The following is a 14,735-nucleotide window of genomic DNA, read 5'->3' as shown; positions in this document are numbered from 1 at the left end:
TTCTTTCTTATAAAATAAGAAACTGTCAAAGGAATTCAATGAAAAAAATAGCTAATTTATTTTTTGCTCCTAGAACTTAATTTAGACTGACCAACAATTATAGCATGAACTGGTGCTACTACAAAGGGTTACTAGGTCCAAAAACGTGCTCCACCTCTTTGAATGGTACTTTCTCTAAGCTGCTCTCAAGTTTTAACCTTCTATCATAATTTTAATGGCTTAATCATTATAAAAGATAAAGTGATATACCATCAGAGTTGAGAGAGACAGCCTCTGTAGAGTCAAAGAAAAGAAAAGAATTGAGGCAACTGGATGATTTAAGTAAAAGTTCTAATTTTTCCTAATTACCTGAAGATTTTAGAGGATTGGAGAACTTTATATTGAGATTATTTAGAAAATAGATCAGGACATTAGAATCTGTTGGTTAGGGCTTCCAGAAATGAAGTCTGCATTTCTCCAAATTGTTTTGTCTTATTTGACTAAGGATAGTGGTGAAGGGTGTAGATTTAAGTCATCTTGCCTGGGTTCACATCTCTGCCCAGCTCTACTCACTAGCTGCACCACTTTGGTCTAATTACTTAGCTTTTATTCATCAGCTGAATGGGAATAATGACAGACTCTGGCTTAACCTGGATGTTCCTGGAAGCTGAGCGTGAGCAAAGGGATCTGTTTGAGTTGCTTGTACGAGAATGGTATCCCAGGCAGCAGGAGTAGGAACAGAGGAAGAGACACAGAGAGAAGAGGGGGGGTCAATCTAAGGATAAGCTTCTTAGGGGGAATGATGCTGGGGGTGGCAGTTTGCTCCAATGCTGGGACTTCTGTTAGCAAAGATACCACATGTGGCATGGCAACTGTGATTGGCTAAGTTACATTGGTCCCAAGGTATCTGCCAAGTGATATCTGGTTTTCATAGAACCCAGACGGGTGAATTGGGTGAGAATATGATGGGAACCACAGCTCTGCCATCTTTAATCTTGGACAGTAGCACTGATTATTGTAGTTCCTCCTTGGATGCACTGGTTTCCGTGTGTGTGTGTGTGTGTGTGTGTGTGTGTGTGTGTGTGTGTGTGTGTGTGTAGGGATGTCTGGGTCATTTTAGAAATGTCTGCCTGCTCTTCCCATCACAGTGCTCCACAGTAAATAAACAAGATCTGTCAGTTGTTAAGGTTTTGTATCCCAGCGACACTCTAAGCAGTCCAGGGAAACGGTTGCAGGGTGGGCTGTTCTCTCATCATGTACAGACCTGGGCCAGATCTCTCCATCACCTGTCTCACTCTCTCTGGGGTCTGTGGTGGCATTTCTGATGTGTCACCCAGAACCTGTGTTCATCAGCCCTGTAAAGACTGGCTAATTCCTTTGCAAGGACTCAGTTGCACAGACTGAAGGTCTCTGTAGAGAACTATCAGGAGAATTTTTATTGTATGTGTTTGTAGGGATGCCATAGAGTCCTCTCTCAGGAGAGCTAGGTGTTTCCTTCAGTCGATGGCTTGTGGTCTGTGAACTGATTTAGTTCTGGAAACTGGGGTGGGGTGGGGTGAAACTTTCTGCTGTAATGGCTGATGTCAACTTTCTGTTCATCAGTTGTGGTATTGTTGTTACTATTATGTGATTATTATTTTTAATATGCAAGTTGGCACCCTGGTCGTTGTCATCTATTTGCCCCTCAGAATGCTATGATCTGTTGGCTACTGACACAGTTCCCTAGAGGTCAAGGTGTCCCAGTTGCCTCCCATTACAGCCATTACCGCTATTGCTGCTGATGGTTAGCGATGCCCCCACGGCCTCTGCTATTCTAGAAATTTGATGCTCGTCAATGACACTGAGGAGCCTAGTGTGGCTGCAGAGGGCCGCAGCACTGAATGGCACCAAAAATCCAGACTCCCCCCCACCCCACCTCGTCCCCTGCCCCTTGCGTACAGGGTCTGCGAGCAGGCTCTCCAGACTCTCCTCTGAGTAAGCCCTTTAGGACATTGTTGCTCCTTGTGCCTTCTGACTCTTCCTCACCTCTATGCCAAGACGGTTCTCTTATGTCCACTTCTTTAGCTGTAGACTATTACCTCGTTCCAGTTTCAAGAAACCATCGATGGCAGGTACGAGGACTTTGTCAACAAGCTCTCCCTGGTCCAGCCTCATGTTCCTTTGGTGCCATTTGCGGCCTTGGTGCGCTGGTCTCACCTGCGCTCCTGCGGCTCCGACTCGGGATCAGGGAGGCGTCCGTAGTCCTCCTTGCGGCTTTTTCTCCTAGGTCTCTTGCTTTTGAGCCTGCCTTGAGGTGAGAGCCGACTGATCCAAGCCTGCTATTTTGTTTTTTAACTTCTTTATAGTCATTTAAAAATAATAGAGTTTTAAATTTTTTTAGGGCAGTTTAAGGTTTATAGAAAATTTGAGCAGAAATACAGAGTTCCCACAGACTCTTTCTGCCCATCCCCCACCCCATCTCCTGACACAGCTTTCTTCATTTAGTAACATCTCACATTAGGGTGGTACATTTGTTGGAATTGATGAGCCAATATAGATTGGCTCAATAATATTGATAATATCAAGACTACTGATTGTATTATTAACTAAAGTTTGTAGTTTACATCAGGCTTCATTCTTTGTGTTGTACATTCATTGGGTTTTGACAAATGCATAATGAAATGTTGTTTTCTTTTTTTGAGCGTAACAAACCGATGGACAGAACTCCCTCCACAACAGTTATGGTGACCATTGCCCTGTACCATTTAAGTGCTGTGGTTATTGCTAATCTGTACTTCACCTTCCACCTGTCCCGCATTGCAATCTCTCACAGACAGGAGTCCCAGAGACTGTGATCATACCACCTATTTGCCTGCAGCGGTGGCATCCTTATTGCCATGTGATGGGTCAATGATTCAGCTCCAATGTCTGATTCTGGGCAGCCGCCTTCCTGGGCTGCCTTGTTACCAACCAGCCCAGCTTAGATGCCCTGAAAGCAGAGGCCAAAGACAAAAGCTAATCTGAACAGTTTACAGAAGCAGAGATGGGGAGCCAGGGGAGGGGGCCCAGAAGGATGAAGAGTCTGGACCATGGGAGCTCACTGAGGAGGCCCCGGTGCATGGCTGGCTGCTCCGTCCCCCAGACCTTGTGAGACATATCTCAGAACTCTACGCCTTTGATCCTGGGTGGTCAGCACTCTTGAACTTCTCATGCACGTGTGCAAGTGCTAAGCAGGGTTCTGTGGGGCCCACCTGCAGCATCGAAGGAGCCTAGGGCAAGAGGTGTGAGGTGTGAGGAGCTGCTGTGAACTGATGCCCCATCATGTTGCACCTGAGCAGAAACGCTTGCAGCCCACTTGGGAAAGATCACAGCAGCAGTGTTGGACTGGGGTTGGGAGACAGGATTTGAGGTCGCAACGCACACAGGGGTGGTATCCAGATGAAATGAATGTGTGTACACCCCTCAGAACATTGCTAGTATGTGGCGACCTCTGAAGACATATTAGCTGTGATGGTGATGGTGAGGATGATGATGATGATGATGATATTATTATTACAATTACATGGAGCAAAAAGACAAAGCAGCATGTACAAGTTAAGTGTGCTAGTTTCTCTCTTGGGAAGCTGTCACATGCTATAAAATGTCATCGATGTTGTTCCCCAGTGACAGCCAGTTGGGGGCAGCCCGGAGCTTGAATCTGGTCCTCTGCACAGTTCAGGTTTGTGAAATCCGTGGCTTTGAATGCTTTGAGTCAGGAGTTCACTGTCCATTCTGCTACAGCTCCCACCACACTCTCTGGCCCCACTGCCACTTCTCGGGCTTACCCTGAAAAGTCACATTCCGCAGTTAGTACAGCCGCTTGGTGTGCCTGGAGAAGTTACCGGTACTGCAGAAGAGTCAAAAGCTTCTACTGTCTAGGAGTTGTAACTATTTTATTCCAATATGGCCAGAGCGAATTGGGAATGGTCAAACAATTATCCCGTCTCACCTACATTTAGACCAGAGCCTTGTACGGCTGAATCTGAAGAGGAAAGAAGAGTGGAGGCCATGCAACACCTCCAGGGGGCACTGGTCACACACGTGAGAAGCTCTCTGAAGTGTGCTCTCATGGGAGCCATTCACACTGGACCCCCTGTGAGTGGTGTCCCTAGAGATGATCAATGACTACGTTGGTATGATGGCTAGTGGCTCTGCCCTTCGGCCAGGTGACAGGAGAGAGCTGAACTCTCCCTGGATTCTGTGTTCATAGGATGTACCAGCACACCTCCATCTTCTGGTTTTGTCTTTCAAGCACTTTGAGGGCCCAGCAGCTTCTTTAGACCTTCAGTTACAGACAGAATTTTGTTCTACTTGAGTGTGTAAATTCTGGTGTAGTATGCCACAGCATGCCTGCTTTAATCAAATAAAGATCAAATTTTGGAAAGCTACGTTGTCAGAAATAAGCAAAATAATTCTCATTGAATCTTTTTTATCTTGGCTAATTGGCATGTAAAAGATACTGGTTAAAGAAATATTTTAAAGAATATTTCCAAGTATTTTCTAATATTCTTATTAACTTATTTTAGTTGATAGCTTTTTTGTTACATTTATGGATAAATAAAAACACATCGTGATTAACTATCATATTAATTAACTAAATATTTTGACTAGGTTGAATACAAATTACAGGAGTTTAAAGATTAAATACAAGTTACAGGGACTTAGGATGTATGTGCTAACAATATGTTTTTAAATATAAGACAATTTGCTTCTAGATCATGTTAAGCCTAGATCAGTTCGACAGAAATCTTCTTTGCAAAAAGCATGTGTTATAACAGTTGCCAGGATAATAGATATCTTCTGCCTATTTCACCAAAATATTGTGTGTTTTTTTTCTATTAAAGAAAAGAAAGAAATACATTCGTTGGCCATAATGAGTTTTAAAGAGGTTCTATAAATGCGGGTGTGCCTCAAATTAAAAAAGCCAGACATTTAAATAGTTGACCTTACAGAGTACGTAAATTAGAGGGTAATTACTTAAATGTTCTTCAGTTTATGAAAGGATTTACAACAGGGCTTCTCTAAATAGCTAACTCTCTAGTGAATTTAAATTACTGATGTGCATGTTTTAAAATTTTCTTTTTTGAAGAAACACACCTGTTGCTTCAAACAAGGTGTGTCAGGATTAAGAACAGCTGAAGGGTTTTCCCTTTGCTAAGCACATGTTTTCCTGCAGTAACTCATATTTGCTGAGCCTTCTTTTGGGGAGGGTGCATTTTTTTTTAGTGACAAACCACGAAGGCAGTACTGAGCTCACTTTGAAGTTGGGCCGTGTGGGGTCTCCAAGCACATCCTGGTGGTCATAGTGTACCTTGGATTTCTGGTAGGGATTGGGGCTGAGGGGAGGCAAATATTTTGTAGAGCCCAGGGCCACCCTGGCCTGAGCCTTTCCATCTTGGGTGGGAATGAGAATTGAGGTGGGGAAGATCCCAGATGGTGAAGATCAGTGAAGAACAGGACAAAAAAAAGCATTAACCTTGATTGGAATCAACTCTGTGATGCTGAGTAAAGGTTTTACCCTTAGTTGCCCCATCCTTTAAAAGGACATGGAAATTCAGCCAATGATGAGAAACTCTTCCCTTTAAGACTGTTGTTCTTACTATCCACACTCATATTAGATCTAAGTTCTATTTAAAGACCAAATCTCATGAATGTTATTCTACAGGAGGCTGATCTTTTGAAATCATAGGCAAATTCCTGCCTTGTGATACTTATAGGTAGCATGTCTTTCCACCTGCAATGCAGCTTGTCAAACTTGAGGCTTTGTGAGATCACTGACTTGGCCCTTAACATGTGCCTTCAACTGGACCAGTTCTATTTTTTAGGCAGAAAGAATAACTTCAGGATGGAGGCCCACGGTCATTATTCCCAAGCCTCGGTCTGCTGCTAGTTATTGATCCAAGGAAAGTGTCCATCATTCACTTATTTAAGGAGTGTTTCTGTTTCCTACCTTATGTTAATGCCTATTGTAGTCACTGGATATAGAGCAGTCAATGAGACACAAAATACCTACCTGTCCTAGTTAGGGGAGATAGGCAGTGGTAAATAAAGCAAACAAAACTAGAATTGTTCTTGGTTTAAAAAAAAAGAAGAAAAGAAAAAGGAGGAGAATGTAGTGCTTTTCATGAAGTCCTATGAATTCATAGTAAAATATTGCCTATATAACAATATTATAATCCTCTTGGTATTTTATAATTAAAATTTCATTTATATTTATGAAATAATTGTGATATCAGATAGTGGTACAAAATTTAACAAAATGAAAAGTTGATGTGTTAGCCGACTTCCATGAGCGCCTCAATAATCCCCACCTTGTGGTGCTCACATATTTGTGGAGGACTGGTTTAGGGGTCGTGCTGTGTGAGCAGTAGTCAGTTCTGAGATGAGTTTCTAAAAGAAACTAATGTGGTTTCCATCGTGGTTACTTTCTTTTTCTCAGATCTTTGGATGTGGTGGAGATCAGCACCATGTTGTGAATCTTCCTGAGGAGAAGTCCCGGCAGTGAAGAACTGAGGACTCTGAGCAGCCAGGGAAGAAATAACGCCACGCAAGTGAGCAAGGACTGAGGTCAAACCTTCAGTGGCCGCAGCTTACATAGCAACTACAAACTGTGAGAGACGGTGAGCCAGAACCACCCAACTCACTCCTGGAGACTCCTGACACTTAGAAATTGTGAGATAATAAATAATTGTGTTTCAAGCCACTAAATTTTTGGGCCATTTGTTATGCAGCAACAGTTCACTGATACGGTTGAATCCTACTGCTGAATTATTTTCAAATAACGAAAACTCAAAAGTACAGCAACTACTATGCCACATGAAAATAGATGCTCTTTGTAAAGAAATGTGGGCAGATTTATACTTTGTATGGTACTATTGATCATTCTTTGTTTACAAGTGTCCCCAGCACTTGTCAATGTTACTACTGTTTCAGCACGTTGCACATAATTATGTATTGACTATAACTTCAGCATGGTTGCATCTCTTGGCTGAAATATCATTTTACTTCCCTTTCTTTTATTCAAATCTTACTCCTTGCTTTAGGTCACACATAATGCACTTAACAGCAGTCACGAGGATAAGTAATACAATTTTTTAAATCTAATTTTTTAAAGACTCTGAGAAGTGGAAGGAAGATTATTTTACACCTGTTATTGCAGTATTTTATTCATGACACCTCTTTTTGCTCTTAGAAGTATTCATGCATGGGTAAGTCAGATGGTCACCTGAGCCAAAAGCAAAAAGCTCATCAATTTATCTTAGCTTCTTTCATTTCACAGACTTTTGGGTGGAGACTAGAGCTACTTTAAGGTTGAATTGTAGAACAACAATGCGCCCAGGCCTCCTCCATGCAATGATATCTTCCTTCCTGATGCCCACATGAACAGAGACAAGAGTCTTGATCCACAGAGCTCTGAAGCAAACGTCAAAGTGGTGCCAGGTGCCCAGCACTACCACTGCAGTATCAACTGCAGCAATGATAATTAATTAGTTCTTTTACTTCCTTAGGTGCCTAGGGTGGGAGGGGACAACCATGAGAGTGCTGCTTCCCTTGCAGCACAGAGGGCTGAAGGGAGGCATCTCTGAAGGCTGAGGCAGGGCGATTGTGCCCTAGTTCCCCAGCGAGCCCCCAGGGGACAGGCCGAGCCTTAGAAACCAATTAGTCACTTATCATCAAGTGTGTCTCCTGCAAGTTTTGCCCTTGGATGACTTGGGAAGTGAGCAGGGTCCCCTCATTTTGGCAGATGTGGACCATTCTGGAAATTCGGGTGGATCAGATTTCAGCAATGCCAGCTGAGAAGGATTTTTCCTGCACTTGGATTTTACAACACGGAGTAGGCTGGCATTAGCAAGCCAAAGAGGATAGGATTTGGAGCTGGACCAATCTGGATTTGGGTTCTAACTTTAGCACCTACTGGTTATTGACCTTGGCCAACCTGATTTATATCACTGAGCCTCAGTTCCTTCCCCATGCAATAACGCCACTTCTAAGTGTACTAAGGATTAATTAGGACAAGTATGAAATGCAGAACACGGGCATAGGTGTAATTACAGCACACTGGCTGTGTTTGCATAATGAACTTAGATGATAAACATTTCTAAGAACCTATTCAACATTGTTTCCCTGTTCCCTGCATTGCTCTCAGCTCAGGGTCCCATCTGACGTTATTTCCCCCTTCTATTGGGGACATCTTTTATCCTCTCTGTGACCATCTACAGCTTATCTAACCTTCAGACCCCTTTCTCTCCAATCCCTATTGATTTCTCAATCTCTCTCCCCATCTATCCATCTCTATCTTTGCGTCTCGTCAGGATTGAGCTGCCCTAGCCTAGATTTAATAAGTGCACTTTTGTATCAGTGTCTCTCTCTTCCCACTTTGTTTGAGTGTCTTTGAGCAAAGAGATCATGTCTTAAAAATGGTAGGGCTCAGGCTGTATGAAAAATAGACACTGATTGGTAGCCTTATACAAGAAGCTATGACTGTAGAGGAAATACTTTTCTTAACTCCAGCACACATGTTCATGAGGGGAGAATGCGGAGAGTGGCACCTATGACTTACTTGATATATCCCAAGAGTTGAGTGTTGATTCTTAAAAATCCAAATACACAGCAGTGACATTATTGTTTTGTTTTATAAAAATTTGTTTGTGAATCAATGACTGAGAAAATCTGGTCTAAGAAGTTTGTAACACCTGAGCATGGTTATTGAGTAGAGAAAGAAAGGGTTATTTATAGCCATCTTCTGCTCTGTCAGGTGCACAGGAGGACTTCTGTGTTACTCTGCTCAGCTTCAGGCATAGCCAGAAGTGGAGAACGTGTGCCACAGAATACTACACTGGAGATGTCACTCAACTGAAATGAACTTGCTTGGGCCAAAGGCACAACGACAGGGGATGTGCTAAAATTACACTGGCATTTACTCTGCACTAAAGCAGCTGACTTTTGAAGTTAGGTAAGGTGTGTGTGTGTGGTGGGAGGTTGTATAGAAAAGTGTTAATAAAATCCTGAGCTATTAAAAAAATAACAAAAATCAGGAAAATATTCTAAAGTTCTTATGTGATAACACCCCTAGCAGAAGAAAAATAAGACACCTGTCATACATTAGAGTTGAACCATTACAACCTTTTAGTATTACTGGTGGCTCCTCATAACATATTGAAAAGGCAGAAAGGGTGAGAACAAGGGTAGAGCATCAGTGTAATTGGGAACAACTTTTAAAATTTAACCATTAAGTTCAGATCCTCCTACTCTACCAAAATCTTTCATGTAAACCTATATCTTTTTCATCTTAGTCTTCTTGGCATTTATTGCATATAATAGGCACTCAATAAATGGTTGTGAAATAAATTATGACTAAAATGTGCCCACTGGCTTTAGTTGCTATAATTTAAATGGTAAAAAAATGTATATTTTACTATTTAATTGGAAATACCGAAAACTATATGCAAAACATTGTACAGTCTTGCCTGCAATTCCTTACTTCTTCCCCTCTTCTCCAAGTACAAGACAAAAAAAAAACCACTTATAGAAAATCAAATACTCTGCTACACATCTTTATGGATTGTGTTTTCTTTAAATTTTATGAGATTCTTCTTTTCTGTCGAGAAGTAGAAAATCATTCTAAAATTTTAGCTTTGATTTTGATTCTATAGATTGTTATTGTTCATTTATCAATTGTCATTTTTAGAGATCAAGGTTAAATTCAATTTTTCTGAATTAGAAAAAGATACATTTCTTTATATACACTTTTGTGCACTTGCCCATTTATTTTCTTGGGAGAAATCCTCAGATGAGAATTCTGTGTCAAAGTTCTTTAAAAATGTGTGCTACAATGAACTTTCAATATACTTTCACCATTTAATCAGTTATTAATCAGTTGACAATAACTAAAATCTATCCAGCTCCTTTAAACAGAAAGTAATAATTACCAGTTATTTGGTGTTTATGATTATTGGAGGGCTAGAGAATCTGTCTGTAAAATGAGGCTGTAGAGAATCAAGTAAGCCCCAGAATTCCGTTACCTGTGTTATGATTAAGAAAGCGACTCGATTTGTGGCAGAAGGTTGCTGAATTAAGAGGTTACTGTGGTAAGTTCGAACTACTTCCACTAAAATCCACAATGCCAAAAGGACGCCTCATCAGGTCACCAAGGATGGTCGTCAACAGATGTCCCTAGAGTTGTGGAGAGGCAGCAATTTCAAGTTACACATTATCGTACAGTTGCTGCATTCTCTTCTGGAAGCATTTCTCTCTGGCTCCTAGGGCCTCTGAACAAAGAAAGCCCAAGCTGCAGGTGCAGGAAGCAGATAGATTTTGTGGCTGTATACTTAAGTGGAAATGTGAGAAAAGACCAGCCGTCTTTCTTCTCTTGCATGCTGGACTGACATTTTCCAGCAGGAAAGTTATAGTGGCATATACTGTTTGCATTCAATAAGTCCTGGGCAGTTGTTGGTAGAAGGAAGGTGAGAATCAAAAGAAAAGTCCATACGCACATGTCTCACTACCAGAGGAGGCACTGAGGTCCCAGCCGTCTTGGAAGGGGTCTAATTATAACTAATTTGCTTTCTGGTGCTGGCTGGACTTCAAATTATAAGACCAGCTAGACCAGTCTTGGAGAAGAGAAATCCACATATCACCACCATTTGTGCCACCCTGGCTACTTAATTGGTGAGCCCATTCAGAAGGCACTGGGTAGTTGAGGTTAACAGATGTTTTGTAGGATCTTCATCTGATTATTAAGAGGACTGATTATTGAGAATCTCTTCCATAAGGACACCTTTTGGTGAGCGTTCACATCCCACTCTGAGTCTATTCTAATATATGCATTCATACACACATTCACCAAACCAACTTGTCACTCATCTTTCACTCTTGATTTTTCCAAAGTTTTTACCATGTGGCTAAACCACTAATTACCTCCCATAAATTAATGTAGATTTGACCTCTGGTTATCTTTATGTTTAGACAAAGTAAAACAAAAATGACTTCAAACAACAAAACTTCTGTTTGAAGTTCTGCCGAAGGGGAGAATTTCCTTTTACCAGTGTCTTTCAGAGTTGTAATGGTGAAAAGCCCACTCATGATTATCTGCATTATCATGCAGAAGAGTCTATAAACCAGGCTCCATTTTTTTCTTTCTTCTTTTTCTTTTAAGAGTAGCTGTCCATAAAGGACTCCCCATGACGCTTGAACCTGACATGGTTGAGTGCTGGGCACACCCATCTTTATGGGTTGATGACTCAGATAACACCCAGTTCTGGATGATCAACTCAGGACACACAGTTACTTGTTGTCCCATATTCAGGTATTCAGTCTACCAGGATCCATAAGTTTCCCACGAGCTGTTGCTTCAAAGCCATATGAGTCTGGACTATTATATTTCCATTAGGGTTTGTCACAGACCCTCTACAGTATCAACCCTGTCTTAGACACTTTGTGCACAAATGGATCTGTGGTTTCTCAAGGTCCAAATGTTTGCAGCTACCAGGACCATCTGGACAGCCTTTGCTGGTCCTGGGCCTCCCTAAAAGGTGGTGCCCTCATGATTTACTTGGTAAATTAAATGGATTGAAGCAGCACAAATAAATGTAGTGTATATTGCCTCCAAAGTTCAAAGAGGACACTTTCTTAGTTATAGTGGGTTCATGATGCATCAAATTTTCTTGCACTTTGAAGAGGCTTTCTTGATATGTCCCAGACAATTGGAATTGCTGAACTTTCAATGTAGGAGCAAGCCTTTGAATTTTTATCTTTGACTCAGGTCCTCCTGTGACTTACCAAGAGATCTGGGGTAATTGTTGTCAACATTCTATGAAGTGATCAAGGCATCTGTGGAATAAATTATGACAGAGTGAGAGAACTGACATAACCCTGAGATAAGAGGGTGTGGTATACTTCTTCCAGGTGAATGCATATGTCTACTGAGTTATGGTTATAGGGAAAGAAAAAAAATTATCAGATACCAGAATCTGTTGTTTTGCTTTGATAATGAGACTACTTAAAACATTTTAAAAATAATATTTGCTCCAACTATGAGATGACTTTAAGAACAATGGGATATTTATTTATTTATCTATCTATCTATTTATTTATTATTTTTTAGGTGAAGCAACACTTGGTTGACCTCACAGATTGCAAGGACCTTGTCAGCTTAAAATTCCTTATTTTTTTTTTTTTTGTTTTTTATGCCTATAGTACCTGGTATTCCTAAGTGGTCTCCCATCCAAGTTCTAACCAGGCCCAACCTTGCTTAGCTTCTGAGACTTCAGATGGGATCAGGCTTATTCAGGGTAGCATGGCCATAGATCAGCAAGGACATTTAATATCACCATCTGATTAAGTTTTTAAAAATCCAGCAACTTTCAAAACCCATTTTTCTTTATTATAGACTAAATTGTTGAGTACAATGGGGTTGGGATAAGAATCAATCTTTCTGAATCTTTTAGGTCTTCAATGGTGGTCCTTAACTCAATGATTCAACCTGTAGTATTGCTTTAGGTTTACTATTTTGTATGAAGATATGGTATAGAAATAGTTTTAAAGGTTTCCACTTGGCCCTTCCTCATGCTATGGCTCAATTTTCAAGCATGACTATTCTAGCTGTACATGTCAGAAGGAGATACAAACCACAGGGTGGGTTCACAGATCTCACACCTCATTTTTATAATTCTTCGCTTGACTGGTGGACCACAACAGTATTCTATTTCCCCAGAAATTGATGTTAACTCAGAGCCAGTATCTAAAAATTGCTGGAAAATTTGGGACTTTTCTTTTCCTCTCTAATTCTTAGTTTCTTCATCTGTGACAGGAAGAGAAATATTGTAGCTGCTAAAAGGTTTGTGGTGAAGATTAACGAAAGGGTACAAGCAAAACTCTCAACAGAGTACCTGGCATGAGGTTAAGCCTAAAAATGCTAGTATCACCCGGATTCTTGAAGATGATGGTATCTCTTTTTAAGGCATGTAGCAGACTTGAACCTTTCCTCATTTAAGTGATGAACAATTCTTCATTACATTTATTCCTTGGTATTTTATTGTTTTTGTTGTTACTCTTGTGTGTTCATTCGCAACGAAAACACCACACTTAAGAAACTATATAAAACTAAAAATTTGACAAATAGAATTATAACTTTATTTTTGAATTGGAAAATTGAAGGTTTGATTCTATTTTGCACTGTGAAACCTTAAAGTAACAGGGCATGACGATGCTGTTTAGAACTACACACTCTGGTCAGTGGTCAATGGTTTCTTTAAAGATTGACCTTTCCACTAGGCTGCAAGCTTCCTGAGGTCTGCAGTCAAGTCTGCTCTCTTATTGTTCTAAATCTGTTATAGGACTGCTCTCGTATGTGCTCAGGAAGTATCTGTTACTTGAACAAATAAATGGCTTTACAGAAGCATCTGATTTGCCTCTTATTTCCCACCCTTACAAGCTTCCAGCTACATCAAGCTTCTTACTATTCCATGAATACTCTAAGATATTTATCTCTCCATGCCTTTTTGCATGCTATTTTCTCTTGGTGTCATGTCTTTCCAGCTCTCTGTCAGACAGAAAACTGTCATGTAAAAGAGTTCCTGAAAGAAACCTTTCCAGAGGGTTCATTAGCAGTGAGTCACTCTTTTACCCTTGCTCTGATAACATTTTGCATTTTCTCTTACTATAATTCTTATTACTTTGAACTTTATTTATGTGTGCACATGTCTGCCTTCCCATGTAGACTCCGCCCAGCATGGCTCCGGGCACACAGATGTGCAGTAAATGTAGAATGAATGCATGAGGCTCAGTTCTGCCCTTTGGTTGAAGGGGAACAAGGGGAATACATATCCCTGGTTCAAAGAGGAGAGAACATTGCCCATCCATCTCCCCACTTTGATGGTGTCTTTTGCCACTAAACAATCAGAAGGGAAGGAAGAACACTTCTTGGTTTCTGAAGATCATACTGTCTTGTTGAAAAGCCTAAGTTGCAAAGAGACCATTTTTAGACATGACTTAGATCTGAAGGAAGCAATTTCTATATAGGAAAAATGTAAACTAACTAACATGCAAAGGGTAAAATTCTTCAGAAGGAAAGGGTGGTTAGATGGAGAAACAAGGAAATTGTGTGCAGCACTGAAGAGTTTACTTGGTAATCTGCTTTGTCACTTTCATATAATGGAATTGGAGGATAAGCATCCTGATGTATCACATAGGGTCTTCTTTCAAAGAGAGTTAGGAAAATGGGGATAGCATTTCATTTCCTGAAATACATTAGTACAAGTTAGATAACTCATTAAGTAGAACTTCGGTTTTCAGGACAAAGTTTTAGAGAGGAAGACAATCTAACATAATTTTATTAATTTAAAATCTTTATCCCTTCCCCCCACTGAAGTGAAGAAATCATTTAAAGAAGTCAATAGAAAGAAATGCCAACTGCAAATAATAAGTTATTTCAGAGACATGGGAGAAAGAGTACAGCAGTGTTCCTCCAATGAGGAGCTGTGAATATTGGGGTAAGTTAGAAGGGAGTAAATGCATTAGGGAAGCTATTTGGAGGTATATGGCAGTGGGTGATGGCAGCATTAGAAGAGAAGAAGATCGCAGAGAGGGTCTTATGTTAGCAGAATAATCAAGGTAAGGGGTAGAGGGTTAGGAGAAGCAGATGAAGCATGAAAAGGGGTTAGTATTCTCAACTTCTCCTTTTGAGATTGGAGTAATAAACCCACAAAACACACACAGATATGGTCTACGCATTAGTAGTT

General features: G+C 40.7%; 1 long non-coding RNA gene and 1 pseudogene across 18 annotated transcripts in view; one reads left to right on the top strand and one right to left on the bottom strand.

Moving 5' to 3' along the window:
- LOC107504239 overlaps positions 1–12,146 on the top strand; it is a 113,740-nt gene extending 101,594 nt beyond the window's left edge. For 9 of the 18 annotated variants that reach the window (XR_001595426.2, XR_004951949.1, XR_001595424.2 and 6 more), the window contains one exon: positions 6,437–8,737. This is a non-coding gene — a long non-coding RNA (uncharacterized LOC107504239). The other 9 variants (XR_004951956.1, XR_001595433.2, XR_004951946.1 and 6 more) reach the window with 5 other exon arrangements.
- Positions 12,147–12,183: 37 nt separating this feature from the next.
- LOC118606258 lies at positions 12,184–12,304 on the bottom strand (annotated as a pseudogene).
- Positions 12,305–14,735: the final 2,431 nt, after the last annotated feature.

This window comes from Rousettus aegyptiacus, unplaced genomic scaffold (assembly GCF_014176215.1).
Source record: "Rousettus aegyptiacus isolate mRouAeg1 unplaced genomic scaffold, mRouAeg1.p scaffold_m13_p_7, whole genome shotgun sequence".
Lineage (NCBI taxonomy): Eukaryota > Metazoa > Chordata > Mammalia > Chiroptera > Pteropodidae > Rousettus > Rousettus aegyptiacus.
Note: the sequence above shows the minus strand (reverse complement) of the source record. Positions and strands in the feature narration are given on the sequence as shown.